The following is a 17,416-nucleotide window of genomic DNA, read 5'->3' as shown; positions in this document are numbered from 1 at the left end:
TTTCCTTTTTTATTACATGAGAAATGGAGGTATTTCTGTACTGCTTTTTAGTATTGTCATTTGTTTTGGAGGAAGCCCAGAGTTAGTGTTTATATGACTTCTGCCTCAAACATATTCCTCTATACTCCACACCTCGATTATTTACCTCCTATAATTTTATTTGTGTTTTGAAGCCTTTTGTTAATAACCAAGTATGGAATTAACCCAGATATCCATCAATTGATGACTGCATAAAGAAATTATGGTATATATACACTGTGGAGAACTACTCAGCTGTCAAAAAGAAAAAAAGAGGAATGCTTTCTTTTGCAACAAAATGTGTGCAACTGGGCACCATCATACTTAGTGAAATAAGCCAGTCCTAAAAAGACAGCTATCATATGTTTTTCCTGATCTGGGGTAACTAATAGAGTACTTAAAATGTAATGTATAGGAGTGAAATGGACATTTTGAGATCCAGTGAGCATTTACAGCCTTTGTCTGTACTGTTGAGGAATGGCGTTTTCTTCTTCATACTATTTGTTGAACATTTTATTTAGTGTAGGGTTAATAATATGAGTATAAAGTTAGCTGAAAGTGGATCTTTGTAAAGATAAAGAGTGAGAATAGGAGAGGGACGAGGAAGAAGGGTTGGAGTGTGGGTGGGAGGGAGGGTAGGGTGGGAAGTATCACCATGTTCCTAGATCCGTATATATGAAATACATGACACTTGTATACCTTTAAATTTTAAAAAACCCCTTTGATAATCAGAATAAATGATTTTTAAAGAACTTTGGTTTCTTTTTTTTAATTTGTAAAAATTTGAGAGGCAGAGAGACAGAGACAGAGAGAGACTGACAGGAGAGAGAGAGCTTCCATCTGCTGGTCCACTTCCCAATCACCACAGCCCCTGGCTGGGGCCACAGCTGGGAGCTGGGAACTCAATCGCAGTCTCCCACCTGGGCAACAGAAACCCAACCACTTGAGCCATTGCCACTGCCTCCAAGGATCTGCAGCAGCAGGAAGCAAATGCACTGAACCCAGGTATCTTGATACAGATGCAGACATCCCAAACAGCATCCCAACTGCTAGGCTAAACACGGGCCGCATGGATACATAGATTTGTGATTTGCGAAAGTGGAATAGATGTCATAAAAATGTGAGTGATAAGCAATATACAGGCAGGAAATAAAGTTATAAAGCAATATAAAAAAAAACCTAAAATGGATAACACATTAAAAATTCCATGCCTTTTCTGTCCCACACACTGCTCAGAGCCTTATCCCACCACCGTGAATCACTTGTCACTCACAGGGGTGACCTTGATCATTCTCTGAAGTCACTTTCATGTAACTTGCCAGAGGCTTTCCAAGTATGACATGACACAGAGCATGTGCAGCCCCAGTTCTGCGCTGGGAGAATGCAGAACAGCCAAAGAGCGTGATCCAACCTGGGGAAGCCTCCATTTTACCGTCAGATTTGAAAAAAAGGGTCACTCACTAAGAACCATCTCCCCCTCCCCCAGAAACATGGAAGAGAAGATAAACAGGTGTGGGGGAAGGGGACCCATCTTCACCGCTTCCCCGGGGGGAGCCTGAGGGGCCCTCTCCTCTCCATGTGGCCTCCAGCCCTCCTTCCAGTTCACTTGTGCTTTGCACAGGTTAACTTAAGAGGGCCAGGGTGCTGTCAGGTACCCTAATTGACCTGAGCACCTCCCAGAGAACCCCCAGTACATGGCCTGCCTCTGTCCTCTGCTGAGCCCAGGCCTCAGACCGGGTGTGCCAGGCACACGGCAGCATGGACTTCCTGCCTGTCTCCCACCTGGAGCTGTGTTTAAGTCCACACGTTGCCGATCCCGACCACCATACTGTCAGGGTCCATGTCTCTTGGGGGAGTCTTGTTCTTCATGGGCAATGGGGGTGACATTGGACATGGACACTCTCAGCTCTGCTGCGATGTACATCACTATGGACTAGGACCTCTCTGCTGGGCCAGAGATCTCAGACCCAATCGCTCCTTTGCATGTGACACTGTGTACGCTTTGAGCCTCTCCCTCCCTCTCCTCTTCTCCACCCCATCCTCTGGGAACTGTCACACTACTCTCCATTTCCATGAGGTCAACCCATACAGGTGAGGTCAGACAGCAGGTGTCTTCCTGTGGCGAACCACATGCCAGTCAACTCCACTGAACAGCAGGTGGGGCCGACCCTGGGACTGGCAGCATGGAGCACACCTGAAGGAGGAACCTGATGATCCTCTTGTCAACCCCCTGCAGGCCCTGGCTCTCCTCCTGGGCAATGGCTGAGGTCCTAGCCTCCTCAGGCTCACTTGCTGCCACAGCTTCCAACTCCATGTGGTCCCCACTGTTCCTTGCACTGGTGGGGGGGTGGGGGGAGTGGCCACAGGGACTGGCTTGGTGAGGTGGGCAGGGTCTAGGGCCACTCTCCTCCTGCCGCTGGCCAAGTAGAGGAGAGTCAAGGGTGTGGGGTCCACTGGGAGCCTTGGGCTCTGGCTCCTGGAGGTCCTGAAGTAGCATGGGTTGGGAGGTGGGAAGGGAGGACCCAAGGGCTGCACAAAGGTGACCTCATTCTCCTTGGCTTCTTGTTGGCAGGGCCCGAACCACCAGTGGGTCCTTGCTTGCACTGCCGTGGGCCTCTCCCAGGGTCCATGGTTAACAGCTATCCCAGGAGCTCCTTCAGGGCTGAGTTGAAGAAAAGACTGTTGGTGCGCAGTACCCTGGGGTCCCACAAAACCCGCTCACCAGTCTGCCCTCAGCCAGCTAGCAACTCAGCCTGAAGTCAGCCAGTTTGACGTTCATGTGCAAGGCCAACAGCAGGTTGCCCAGCTTCAGGGCCCTGTGTGCCACCCCGTTTGCATGGCAGTAGCGGACGGCCTGCAGGGTCTGGCTGAACAGGGACCTGGCCTTGGCCTCCCTGCTCCAACGTGAGGCGCTGGAGAGCACCCTCCCTGCCAGCCCCACCAGCAGGAAGGCATGCCTGGCTGCGTGCGGGGCCCCGTTGCCTCACTTCCAGGAGCCGGGTGGGCTGCCTGTGCCTTAGGCTCTGGAGGGATGCTGCTGCTTTCTGGGAGAGCCTTCAGAGCCACGTTCTGGCCCATCGCAAAGTGGTGGGCGAGCTTCATCAGGCTGAAGCTGCCCTGGCCCGTGGTGTGCAGGAAGTAGAACCTGTGAAGAATGTTCTGGAAAGGCCCTGTCGGTGACCTAGCTACTTTCTCTAAACCACCTACTCTATCAACAACTGCTAAGTCATCAACTACCCTGACATCCACACCTAAGAAAACAAACGAATCACAATGGGACTAATTGCTAATGTGACTAACGTACCACACCAGCTGTACTAATTACACTAACGATTCGAAGGAGCAAGACTAGTCAAATAAAACTGAAAACATGACAGGAAAACTGCAAACATGCTAACTATAATAATACAAGTAAGTCCAACAGTTCTATTTAAGTAAAAACTGAAAACTGCAAAAAAAAAAAAAAAGACAAAATGGCCAAAAAATAGGGGTTAAAAAAAAAAAAACGAAATGTGAAAAAGAATAAACAAAATGGACCAACCAACCAACAAACTAACAATCCACTCCAACACCAACAAGCACAAATGCTAGGTTAGATTTGCTAGTGCAGAACCTGGAAGAGACCAGTGATGACCCAAGTAATTGGGTTCCTGCCACCTACGTGGGGGACCTGGAGATCTTCGCTCTCAGCTTTGTCCTGGCCTTGTCTCGGCCATTGGGGAGTGAACCAACAGATGGGAGTGCTCTCTCTGCCTCTCGATTAAATAAATATTTATGATAATATAATACGGTCTTTGAGCACAATCTAGTAGTTAAGAGAACAGTCTAAGATCGGCAGACTGCTCAAATTCTGTCACTCCCTTCCGTGTGACCTTGGGAAGATTACTCACCTGTTTGTGTTTCAGTTCCCTCCTCTATGAAACAGAGATAATAAAGTACCTCTATCATGGGGTTGTGCTGAGAACCAAATGGGAAGCACTTAGAGCCACTCAGAATATAATAAGCACTCAAGAAATAATAGCTGTTATTATTCATGGCTTCAGCATCGTGCCTCAAATCCTGACTTTGTGGAGCAACAATAGTAGAGATTAAGTGGCCGTCCTCCAAATATGTCATGAGGGCTTGGAAAACCTACAAGGAACAGCGGAAGTAGACTTGTAAGCAAATAGGAACAACCACTTTTTGTTTTTGCTTTTTCCTTTTCTTTTTTTTTCCTAGCACGTTTGGTATATACTTGATGATTTGTAGGGAGTTGAGTGGGAGAAATAATAAAAACAGCAAACACAAACATGGTCTCATAATGGGCCAGGTTCTTAGTGTTTCACTTCTGTGAACTCTGTAAACCCAGCTGCACTGTCAAGTATGTACGGTTATTACCCCACTTTATAAATGAGAAAACTGGGGCACAAAGGTTCAAACGGTTTGACCAAGTCACACAGCTATCAGGTGTTTAGCTACTCTGCCTCCAGAGTTTCAGCTCCTTGTCACGTGACTTTACTGCCTCCCACCGGAGAGGAAGAAGTCCTCTGGCAAAAAGAGCATTTCTTGGCCGGCGCCGTGGCTCAACAAGCTAATCCTCTGCCTTGCGGCACCGGCACACCGGGTTCTAGTCCCGGTTGGGGTACCGGATTCTGTCCCAGTTGCCCCTCTTCCAGGCCAGCTCTCTGCTGTGGCCCGGGAGTGCAGTGGAGGATGGCCCAAGTGCTTGGGCCCTGCACCCCATGGGAGACCAGGAGAAGCACCTGGCTCCTGCCTTTGGATCAGCGCGGTGCGCTGGCCACGGCAGCCATTGGAGGGTGAACCAACGGCAAAGGAAGACCTTTCTCTCTGTCTCTCTCTCTCTCTCTCACTGTCCACTCTGCCTGTCAAAAAAAAAAAAAAAAAAAAAAAAAAAAAAAAAAAAGACTTCCTTTACGTATAGGACCCATGTCCCTCCAGATTTTACAATTCAAAAATATCCCCTGGAGGAAACAGGCTGTAGACCTCTGCTTTGCCAGTCAATGCAAACCGATGCCTCCTTTCATTGAAATTAGAATAAGTACCCTAATGTAGACTTATTTTCTGATCTAATATTTTTAACATCTGATCCTCCACCATGAAAGATATAGTCCTCACTCTAAAGTATAAAGTGAGTTTTCTGGGACACAACAACAATTTCTGCGAATTTGAACAACCCTATTTCTTGTCTAATTACTGAAGTGTCACAAATACCAAAGCAACTGGAGAGAGAGGAACCACAAACTTGAGTCAGATCTTAATTATTATTATTACGTTCTTGTTCCCAGAACTCAGGGCCAATGAGTACCCAGATGCGTGCACCTGTACACAGAGGTGGATGATGGATTTTTGAACTGCCCACAAGAAGTACATAACACTTATAGAATATAATAAGAAGGGTGCTGTTCAGGTTTCAGTGTTGATGGTAATCAGAGCTTCTCTGAGACCCTGTACTTGTTGAGAAATGGCAACTTCTTTAAAAAAATATTTATTTATTTAATTTTTAATGGGGGTGATGAGCTCTGACACCCCATGGCCATTAAGTGCACAGTGCTGTGTTTTTTAAATTATTTATTTATTTTAGACATTTTTTTGTTTATTTGAAAGTCAGAGTTACACAGAGAGAGAAGTTCACTCCCCAGTTGGCTGTAATGGCCAGTGCTGCACCAATCTGAAGCCAGGAGCCAGGAATTTCCTCCAGGTCTCCCATGTGGGTGCAGAGTCCAAGCACTTGGGCCATTTTTTTTTTCTATTTTTTAATTTATTTTTTGTTTTTTTCAATGATGTCAGACCCCTGCCTTATACCATGAACAAAAGTTACCTCGAAATAAATCACAGACCTAGAGATAAGAGCTAAACCATAAAACTTCTAGTAGAACAAAGGAGTAACTACTTGTGATTTGGGGTTATGCAATAATATCTTTTTTTTTTTTGGACAGGCAGAGTGGACAGTGAGAGAGAGGAAGACAGAGAAAGGTCTTCCTTTTACTGTTGGTTCACCCTCCAATGGCCACTTCGGCCAGCGCGCTGCGGCCAGTGCACCGCGCTGATCCGAAGGCAGGAGCCTGGTGCTTCTCCTGGTCTCCCATGGGGTGCAGGGCCCAAGCACTTGGGCCATCCTCCACTGCACTCCCTGGCCACAGCAGAGAGCTGGCCTGGAAGAGGAGCAACAGGGACAGAATCCAGTGCTCCGACCGGGACTAGAACCCAGGGTGCCGGCGCCACAGGTGGAAGATTAGCCTATTGAGCTGTGGCGCCATTGGGCCATTTTCTACTGTCTTCCCAGGCCATAACAGAGAGCTAGATCAGAAGTGGAGCAGCCGGGACTCGAACTGGCGTCCATATAGGATGCCGACACTGCAGGCAGTGGCTTTACCCACTATGCTACAGCGCTGGCCCCAAGATTTATTTATTTGAAAGATAGACTTACACAGAGAGAGACAGAGAGACAGAGATCTTCCCATCCATTGATTCACTCCCCTTATGGCTGCATTGGCCAGGGCTAAGCCAGGCTGAAGCCGGAAGTGGGGAATTCCATCCGGCTCTCCCACATGAGTGGCAGGGACTGAAGTACTTGGACCATCTTCCACTGTTTTCCAGGTGCATTAGCAAGGAGCTGGGTTGGAAGCAGAGCAGCTGGGAGTTGACCCAGTGTTCATATGGGATGCCGGCATACTACTACACCACAATAGCAGCCTTGAAAACTGGCATCTTCTGAAATGGACCAAGGCAGTGTTTCTTAAACAAAGGTTCATAAATTCTTAGAAGTGTGTAACAGCCTTTCATACAATGGATCACCTGCAATCGCTGTTTTATAACTGAGACTCACCCATATGCAGAGAAGCCTGAGTGAGTGCACCAGGCACTTTGCCAAAGGATTCATAGTAGATTCAAAAAATCCAAATGAAGGAAGAGCCAAGTCATCCTGGGAGAGAGAGAAAGAGGTCTTCCATCCACTGGTTTACTCCCCAGATGGCTGCAATGACTAGAGCTGTACTGATCCAAAACCAGGAGCCAGGAGCTTCTTCCAGGTCTCCCACACAGGTCTAGGGGCCCAAGTACTTGGACCATCTTCTGCTGCTTTCCCAGGCCATAGCAGAGAGCTGGATCAGAAGTGGAGCAGCTGGGACTTGAACCGGTGCCCATATGGGATGCCAGTACTGCAGGTGGTGACTTTACCCGTTACTCCACAGTGCTGGCACCCCCAGAGATCTTCCATCCACTGGTTCACTCCCCAAATGGCCACAATGGCTGGAGCTGGGACAGGCTGAAGCCAGGAGCCAGGAGCTTCTTCCAGGTCTCCCATGTGGGTGCAGGGACCCAAGCACTTGGACCACCCTCTGATGCATTCCCAGGCACGTTAGCAGGGAGCTGGAATGGAAGTGAACAGAAGTGAAGCAACCCATATGGGATACCAGCACTGCAAATGGTGACTTTACCTCCTATGCCACAGCACTGGTCCCAGATGAATTTTCTTTTTAACTTATTTGAGAGATAGAGAGAGGTTATGACAGATAGACAGTAAGAAAGAGAAAAATCTCTTATCCACTAGTTCACTCCTCAAATGCATGCAACTGCCAAGGCTGGGTAGAGAGTGAAGCTGGGAGCCAGAAACTCAATCCAGGTCTTCCACATGGGTGGCAGGTACCCAGTTACTTGAGCCATTATTGTAGCTTCCAGGGTCTGCATTAGCAAGAAGATGGAACTACAAGAACCCTAGCTGGAAAGCAAATGTGTAACCAGTGTCTTAACTGCTAGACCGAATGCTTGCCCCACAAGAGGGAATTTTGACAGCAAGTTTTCATTGCTATATAATTTATTGTCATATTTACTTTATAGATATATTTATGAAATCTTGTCTTTGTGTGAACCAATGTGAAACTATTACATAAGATTAGTCACTGAAACTTTAGTTGTAATGCAAGTAAATGGCCACCACAGCTTCCTTCTAATTTTATTATACTATTATTGACTGATCTTGTGTTCCTAAGACTCTGGTTCAGGGTTGGTCCTGTGGTGTAGCGGGTAAAGTAGCTACCTGCAGTGCCGGCATCCCATATGGGCACCAGTTTGAGTCCTGGGTGCTCCTCTTCCCATCCAGCTTTCTGTTATAGCCTGGGATAGCAGTAGAAGATGGCCCAAGTGCTTGGGCCCCTGCACCCGCATGGAAGACCTGGAAGAAGCTCCTGGCTCTTGGTTTTGGATCGGTGCAACTCCGGCCATTGTGGCCATTTGGGGAATGAACCAGTGGGATAGAAGACCTCTCTCTCTTTCTCTGCCTCTGCCTCTCTATAACTCTGTCTTTCAAACAAATAAATACATGTTTTTTTTTTTTTTTTTTAAAGACTCTGGTTCAACATCACAGATTTTTTTTTTAATTTGTAGGTTTTTCTCTTTTTTTAAGATTTTTTTTATTTATTTGAAAGAGTTATAGAGAGAGAGAAGGAGAGAAGATAGAGAGAGATCTTCCATCCACTGGTTCACTCCCCAGTTGGCCGCGGTGGCCGGAGCTGCACTGATCGAAAGCCAGGAGCCCGGAGCTTCTTCCAGGTCTCCTGGCCTCAACATCACACATCTTTTTAAGACTTTGCAAACTTCTATAGTTCACTGATTGCAGTGTCTTTTATCCCTCTTGGCTTAATTTCTTATTCAGAGCTCATTTATGACAAAAGGGTACATGAAGCCTCTGAATGAGTTACATTGGAAGGAAAAGGAAACCAAATTTCATGGACCATGACAGCTTTAAAACCCAAGGGGCAGATTTCATTTGATTAATACTCAAAGGTGGTTATTTGTGATGTGCAGATTTCATGGTCCAAAGGTTAGAACAGCTCGCTACGCATCACGCTAGCCAGACTGTGTGTTTATTTCCCTGATGGCGTGTGACTTCAGGCACGTCCCCTCCCAAGGAGGCCTTCTCCTTTTGCCCCCCTCCCCCCAGGCCCTGTTAAGCACTCTCTTTGCTGCCGACCTCTCAGGCTAAGGGATGTTGACAGCTCTTGAGCTGTGACTAATCCCAGGACACTCCATTCTCTTTGAATTACTGCACCTTTGTAGATTTTTTTTTTTTTTAAGCTTTCTCAAGTTTCCAAGACAAAGTATGCCTTTTGTTCCTGCCAGGATTCTGTTTTTATGAAATCAATAGGAAATGCAGGGGCCAGAGCTGTGGCATCACAAGCCTCCACCTGTGGCCCCCACATCCCTTATAGGCGCCAATTAGAGTCCCAGCTGCTCCACTTCTGATCCAACTCTCTCTTATAGCCTGGGAAAGCAGTAGAAGATAGCCCAAGTGCTTGAGTCCCTAAACCTATGTGGGAGACCCAGAAGAAGCTCTTGGCTCCTGGCTTCAGACTGGTCCAGCTCCAGCCATCGAAGTCATTTGGGGAGTTAACTAGTAGATGGAAGACCTTTCTCTCTGTCTCTCTGTCTGTAACTCTACCTCTCAAATAAATAAATAAAATCCTAAAAAGAGATAGGAAACACCTTCAGGCTTTTCCCAGATTTTGTAGGCAGTGGCCGAATGTGGTTATGGCCTCTATAGGCCAGAATGTACGTGCATGGGAAGAGTTGTTATGGTTTACAGTGCCAGCAATAAAGCAGACACACACCTCAGCTTGGATAACAATGTGGAATGGACCCTGGGCAACCTCTCATATAGCCAACTTGGAATGCAAGCACCCAGGGTCACAGGCCCTTCCCACTGCATCAAGTATTAGACAGCCAAGGAGTCAAGAGGAAGGCTTGTAGTTCCTCAAGTATTTAATCTTTTTCACCTTTATTAGGACTGGGTGCTGGTTTGTGAGTACCTAGGTCCTGGAATAATTAAGACAGGGGGATGTTGCCTCCTGGGATGTACAGACCCCGCAGTGGAAGATTTGGCTCTGGGCTGGTTAGTTTGCATATCAAATGCACAATCTTGGCTGACACTCTTCTATCTGTACAAACTGGATAGAACCAGGAGGGGCAGTCTTCCCAGTCAGGAAGGTTTTGTAAGATGTCCAACACTATTATACACTCATGCATCACAACCTACACACATACACACCCATAAAACACAGAAAGCCTTCCTACACATCGTACTGATTGCCTATATCCACAGGCAACATTAAGTTATGTGAGTTGAGTTACAACTAGCTTATTAGTGTGTTATATTTTGTCAGCATTTAATTAAACGTGCATTCACTTTGATTTTGCAGGAATCTGGCAAGATGAGTATTTTGGAAGCATTTATTTGCTCTTAGGTCTCAAACAGTTTTTAGAGCCTTGAAAAACTCACAGGCCTTAGGGTGGCTTAGACTGGGACATAAGCTAGTCCAGGCAATGGTCTGAGATCCTGGACCTACCTTCATGCTGTTCCTTGACGATGGGCTGTAATAACCTGCAGCTTTTAGAGGACATTTCATCACCTTTTCACTCAGTAAGACCAGATAAAGTCACCTTTGATGTATGGACTGTATAATGCCAAATGACCTGGTCCTCTACGGACTAGATACAACTGCCGTACTCTCATGGAATCAGCAATATTTACCATTTGTGGACTCCCGACCAAGAGAAGTTATGATACAGTGCCAAAGAGCATCAGAGTTAAGCACTCAGTGGGCTTGGCCTGTAGCCCCAAGTAAGATGCTCCATCAATCAGAACAATATATATCAATAATGGGCAAAATAAAACAAATAATGCTCCCACACATTCAAATGTCATGAAAGAATGCTACTAGTTTCTTTAAAATTAAGAGAAAGAGATTTTTAAAAAAGATTTATTTATTTATTTGGAAGGCAGAGTTAGAGAGGGAGAGGGAGGGAGAGAGAGAGAGAGATAGTCTGCCATCTGCTAGCTTATTCCCCAGATGGCCGCAACAGCCAAAGCTTGAGCAATCCAAATCCAGGAGCTTCTTCCGGGTCTCCTACGTGGGTGCAGGGGCCCAAGCACTTGGGCCATCTCCCACTGCTTTCCCAGGCCACAGCAGTGAACTGGATCAGAAGTGGAGCAGCCAGGACTAGAACCGGTGCCTATATGGGGTGTCAGCACTGCAGGTGGTGGCTTTACCTGCTACACCACAGCACTGGCCCCCCAAAAGGAGTTTTTTTTTAAAAAAAAATCAAAGGAAAAGGGTTTGAAAAATAGAAAAATACAATTAAGCCAGAAGACTGGGAGACAGCATGGGGGGCTTCTAGGAGGCCGGTAATGTTCTATTTCCTGATCTTGGAATCTACAATACATTTAAGACAGCTTCTCACTAAAGACGTATACATTTTGTGTGCAGGAAGCCGTCTCTAACAAGTTGATTTAAAAGGCCCTTGCCTACATCCATGTGTTTCAGAAAAATCCTGTGAGTGAGAACCAGCGACCAAAGGCGGGAGGCTAAGAGACCGAAGAGGAGAGACAAATCCAAGGTTTCCTGGAGTGTGACTTATTGGGGGGACTTACAGACAGAAGCGAAAATGGCCTCAGGCAGCTGGCACGAGAAGATGGGGCCTCACGCTGTGTGTCGGGAGAGAAAGCATTTACAGAAGAAGGTGGCCTGTGGCCAATCAGATTGCACCTGACCTTTCTCAAGGAATTTAAACATCCCCTAGGAATTGCAGCAGGCATCAGATAAGAGACATTCTGGGCATAGATGAGAACAACAGATGAGGAGGGAATTATCTTAGTGACTTTGTTTACCCAATTCCAAGAGTTTGAGATGACCTAGAGTTGCCTAAAGGGCAAGATGTTATATCCAAGATGGCAGCAGATACGTCCAATTGAGTCCCTGTGTCCACATTAATTATTGTTAAATTTTCTATAATTGTGTATTATTGGTCCCTCCGTCATCCAAGAGCTTTTTAATGGGAAAATTGAATTTTCCCAACATTTCATCCACAGCACCTACAATAGTGTTCCATAAATAGAAGGTACTCAAAAGCTACGTAATACAGCAAGGAATGACTCCTCTCCCCTGGGGAAGATGTGGGACCTGACTAGTCATAGTGGCTAGAAAATGGGATATGGTTCCATAGAGTTTGTGCTGTAACATTTTACTTCTACCAGAAGCAACAACTTTAAAAAGGTTTTTAAAATTTATATTTATGTATTTGAAAGACAAAGAGATGTACAATGAGAGAGAGGAACACAGACAGAGTGATAGAGACAGGTAGAAAGATCTTCCATCTAATGGTTCAGTTCCCAAATGCCTGCCACAGCCAAGGTTGCACCAGGCTAAACCAGGAGCCCAGAACTCAATCCAGGTTTCCTACCTGGACCGCAAGGACCTAACTACGTGAGCCATCACCTGCTACCTCCCAGGGTGTGCATTAGCAGGAAATAAGAATCAGGAGCGAGCCGGCTCCGCGGCTCAGTAGGCTAATCCTCCGCCTGCGGCGCCGGCACACCGGGTTCTAGTCCCGGTTGGGGCACCGATCCTGTCCCGGTTGCCCCCCTTCCAGGCCAGCTCTCTGCTATGGCCCGGGGAGTGCAGTGGAGGATGGCCCAAGTCCTTGGGCCCTGCACCCCATGGGAGACCAGGAGAAGCACCTGGCTCCTGCCATCGCAACAGTGCGGTGCGCCGGCCGCAGCGCGCCTACCGCAGCGGCCATTGGAGGGTGAACCAACGGCATGCACCCATGTGGGAGACCTGGAAGAAGCTCTTGGCTCCTGGCTTCGGATCGGCACAGTTCTAGTCGTTGCAGCCAATTGGGGAGTGAACCAGTGGATGGAAGACCTCTCTCTCTCTGCCTCTCTTCTCTCTGTGTAACTCTTTCAAGTAAATAAATACATTTTTCTAAAAAAAACTATACTTACTGGGCCAGTGCTGTGGCGTAGTGGGTTAATCCTCCACCTGCAGTGCTGGCATCCCATATGGGCACTGGCTGTAGTCCTGGCTGCTCCTCTTCTGATCCAGCTCTCTGCTATGGCCTGAGAAAGCAGCAGAAAATGGTCCAAGCACTTGGGTCCCTGCACCCACGTGGGAGACATGGAAGAAGCTCCTGGCTTTGGACCAGCTCAGCTCTGGCTGTTGCAGCCATTTGAGGAGTGAAAGCGGATAGAAGACCTTTCTCTCTATCTCTCCCTCTCTCTGTAACTCTACTGCTCAAATAAATAAATAATACTTTTTAAAAAATTATACTTACACATAGGTAAAGAAACTTTAAGCCGGTGCCACGGCTTAATAGGCTAATCCTCCACCCGCGGCGCTGGCACTCCGGATTCTAGTCCTGGTTGGGGCGCCGGATTCTGCCCCAGTTGCCCCTCTTCCAGGCCAGCTCTGTGCTGGTCTCCCATGTGGGTGCAGGGGCCCAAGCACTTGGGCCATCCTCCACTGCCCTTCTAGGCCACAGCAGAGAGCCGGACTGGAAGAGGAGCAACCAGGACTAGAACCCAGTGCCCACACGGGATGCCAGCAGGGAAGGCAGGGGCTTAACCTGCTGTGCCACATTGCCAATCCTTCAGTTTCTGTTGTTTTAAAAGCCTACAGCCTTGGGGCCAGTGCTGTGGTACAGCAGGTTGAGGCCACAACCTGCAGCGCTGGCACCCTATATGGGCGTCGGTTCGAGTCCTGGCTGCTCCACTTCCAATCCAGCTCTCTGCTATGGCCTGGGAAAGCAGTAGAAGATGGCCCAAGTCCTTGGGACCCTGCACCCATGTAGGAGACCCGGAAGAAGCTCCTGGCTCCTGGCTTCGGATCGGCGCAGCTCTGGCTGTTGCAGCAAATCGGGGAGTGAACCAGCAAATGGAAGACCTCTTTCTCTCTGCCTCTCCTTTTCTCTCTGTGTAACTCTGGCTTTCAAATAAATAAATAAATAAATCTAAAAAAAAAAAAAAAAAAAAAGCATACAGCCCCGGTATTCTCAGGTGGTCTCCCCAGGCCAGCTCTGTCTCTTTCAGACCCCAGGCACCTTCACAGCACGATGACTGCACTGAATATGTGTTTTCTTCCTTTCAGATTTATTTATTCATTTATTTGAGAAGCAGAGTTACCAAGAGAGAGAGGGAGAGACAGAGACAGAGAGAGAGATCTTCCATCCACTGGTTCACTCCCCAAATGGCTGCAACAAATGGGGCTGGGCCAGGCCAAAGTCAGGAGCCTGGACTTCTTCCAGGTCTCCCACGTAGGTGCAGGGGCCCAAGGACTTAGGGCATCCTCTGCTGCTTTCTCCTGCCATTAGCAGGGAGCTGGATCAGGAGTGGAGCAGCCAGGACATGACCTGGCACCCATATGGGATGCCGGCACTGCCGGTGGACACTTAACCTACTATGCCATAATGCCAGCCCCTGAATATGTTTTTTCAGTTCTCTTAGATATCTGAATGTCTTTTTAAAAAATTATGGGGAAATGGACTTAAAAATTGAGCATTTTCTTCAAAGTTTTTGAAATACCCTCAACTACTCAGGACTGTAATTACTGAATCATACGGTAATTTTGTGTTTAATCATTTTTCTTTTTCTTTACTTGTGAGGTAGAGAGAAAGAGAGCTCTCCATCTGGGTCTCCCACAGGAGGGTCAGCGACTCAATTACTTGAGCCCTCACCTGCTGCCTCTCAGGGTCTGTGTTAGCATGGAGTAGAACTGGGAGCCGGACCCAGGTACTCCCATATGGCCTAACCAGCAGGCAAACATGTGTGTTGAACTTCTGAGGAAATACCAAAGTGTTTTTCCTGGTTGTTGTACTTTACATTTTACATTTCTACTAGCAAATGTATTAGAGTTTCAATTTCTCCATACCTTTTCCAACACCTGCTATGATTGGTTCCTTGTTGCTAGCCACCCTGTTGGGTAAGGAACTGTGGCCTAAGCTGAAGTCATGAAGATTCCTTCCCAGGGTCTGTTTCCTTCCCAGGGTCTGCAGCTGGAGCTCTTACAGTCATCTATCTGATAAAGTTTGAGAAACTTTTGCACATGCTATATGGCTGAGGCCCAATTTCATTCTTTCCATGTGATAACTGTTGTTGATAAGATTCTTTCCCCAGAGAATGGTCCTTGCACCCTTGCCATAAATCAGTTGACCACAGGCATAGCAGTTAATTTCTGGACTCTGAGTCCATTTCATCGCACTGACTTTTCATTTTACCTTTTTATAGGTTGCTTTTGGGATTATTTTATTTGATGTTTTATCTTCAAAATTTCGAAAATTGCTTATCATTGATCCAGTTGTTTGAAAGTGAGTCAGATTCAATTTTTTAAAATACTTTTTATTCATTTCATTTTATTTCGAAAGGCAGAGAGACAGAAAGAGATACAGAGGGACAGATGGAGAGAGGGAAAGAGAGAGAGAGAGAGAGAGAGAGAGAGAAGTCTTCCTTCCATCTACTCATCTACTCCCCATATGTCTGCAATAGCCAGTGCTGGATTAGGCTAAAAACAGGGGCCTGGAACTAAATCTGGGTCTCATTCTGGGTCTTCAACTTGAGTAGCAGTGACCCAGTTACTTGAGCCACGACCTGCCCCCCAAGGTACACAGTGGCAGGAAGCTGGATCGGAAGCAGAGTAGCTGGGACTCAAGCCAAGCGCTCATCCCAAGTGGTGATTTAACCACTGCACTAAATGCCCACCCTGAGCCAGAACCAAATTTGCTGTTTGTAAAATTTTATTTTATTTTATTTATTTTTTTTTAGTTTTTGACAGGCAGAGTGGACAGTGAGAGAGAGACAGAGAGAAAGGTCTTCCTTTTTGCCGCTGGTTCACCCTCCAATGGCCGCTGCGGTAGGCGCGCTGTGGCCGGCGCACCGCACTGTTCCGATGGCAGGAGCCAGGTGCTTCTCCTGGTCTCCCATGGGGTGCAGGGCCCAAGGACTTGGGCCATCCTCCACTGCACTCCCTGGCTACAGCAGAGAGCTGGCCTGGAAGAGGGGCAACCGGGACAGGATCGGTGCCCCGACCGGGACTAGAACCCGGTGTGCCGGCGCCGCAGGCGGAGGATTAGCCTATTGAGCCGCGACGCCGGCCTGTAAAATTTTATTAAAAACAAGGAGAACGACTTCATAAAATGCTGTTACAATGTTAAAATATGTTACAATTGTGAACTTGGTTATTAGAATCCTTTCTAAAATTAAAGACTTTCTAAAATTATAAGACTCCAGGAGTTCATTTTAATATATCAAAAAAGAAAATTAGTATAACAAACATATGAGATACTATATAGCATAATACAAAGTAAGAACATGAATAGTAATACATGAAGTAACAATTTATAATAGTTAACTTTCACAAATGTATATACAGTAAGATAAAAATAATACAATTAGTATACAAATTTTCAGGGTATGTGTGTGTGTGTATCTGCACTGCAAGGGTTGCTAGGTAACAACTGCTCAGGGATATGATCATCTTGAATATTTTTCTCACCAGCAAACATAGTTGTTAGGGACAAATATGAAGCCCATCCATGTTGGCTCCCTACACTTTCCTGGTTAAAGTATGATTTCCTTGTGGTGCTCTCTCATCCTTCCCTCCTAAATGTGATTCTCTTTCGTTACACTCACTCACAGCTATATATTTGGGAGAAAGATCATACCTATACAAGCAGAAGAAAACCTTGACCTGGTTGGAATTGCTAAGGTTAAAAAACCTGCCAGAGAAAATAGACTTTCCTCTTGTCAATATTCAAGTAACTCCCTCCCAAGTGTTCATTAAGTAGTATGTGTGAAGTTTATGGGTGTTTCTAAATTGCGGACTTCTTTTTAAAAAGTCTGTGTTTCCAGAGGATTTGGTATGAGGCATAAAGGCCGCATTAGAGTGCCTTCTTCACAGTCCCCAGACGTATTTTTAAAGATGCTTTATTACTATAACCTGAGAGTGACCACATGTTGTACACACCTCCTCCCACTCCAAGTGCTCTAACGTCCAAACCTGAAAGCATGCAACAGTTAAGACACACAGCACATTCTTGGATATTAATGCTTGGGAGAGGTGGTCTGCAGCTGAGTCACCCAGCTTCTCTCATTAGGAGGTTCCCTAATCACAGCCTGATGGAAGAGTTTGTGTTACTTGAAAGTGAACCTCGGAGGAAGGGTAGAAAATACCACTAACAGCTTCCGTGAATCATACAGCAAAGGATCTTGGTATAAACACATGTGGTCCTCTCACCACACTTGTTAGGATCTACTTTCTGCTTTCATCTCACCTAAAAGTCAAAGGACATTGACCCCTTAGGATGCTCCCAGCTTCTGTTATTCTGTTGTTCCCAGTAAGGGAAGATGTTGCATTCTAAACAGCAACAGGTGCAGCATTACCCTAGTAGGCTTGTGTTCCTTCTCTATTTTCAAGAACAGGTATGTTTAGAGTCATATAGAAATGTCTTTTTCCTAAGCTCTAAGAAGGTGAGAGCTGAAGTAGAAAAACAGAGAAGACTTGAAAGATTTTTCTTTTAACCGTCATCTTCAGCAGAGAGGTTTCATTGTGTGTGGCATTCCTGGAGGTTGCTA

Source organism: Lepus europaeus, chromosome 6 (genome assembly GCF_033115175.1).
Source record: "Lepus europaeus isolate LE1 chromosome 6, mLepTim1.pri, whole genome shotgun sequence".
In the NCBI taxonomy this organism is placed as follows: domain Eukaryota; kingdom Metazoa; phylum Chordata; class Mammalia; order Lagomorpha; family Leporidae; genus Lepus; species Lepus europaeus.
The sequence above is the reverse complement of the archived record's forward strand: the minus strand, read 5'-3'. Positions refer to the sequence as shown.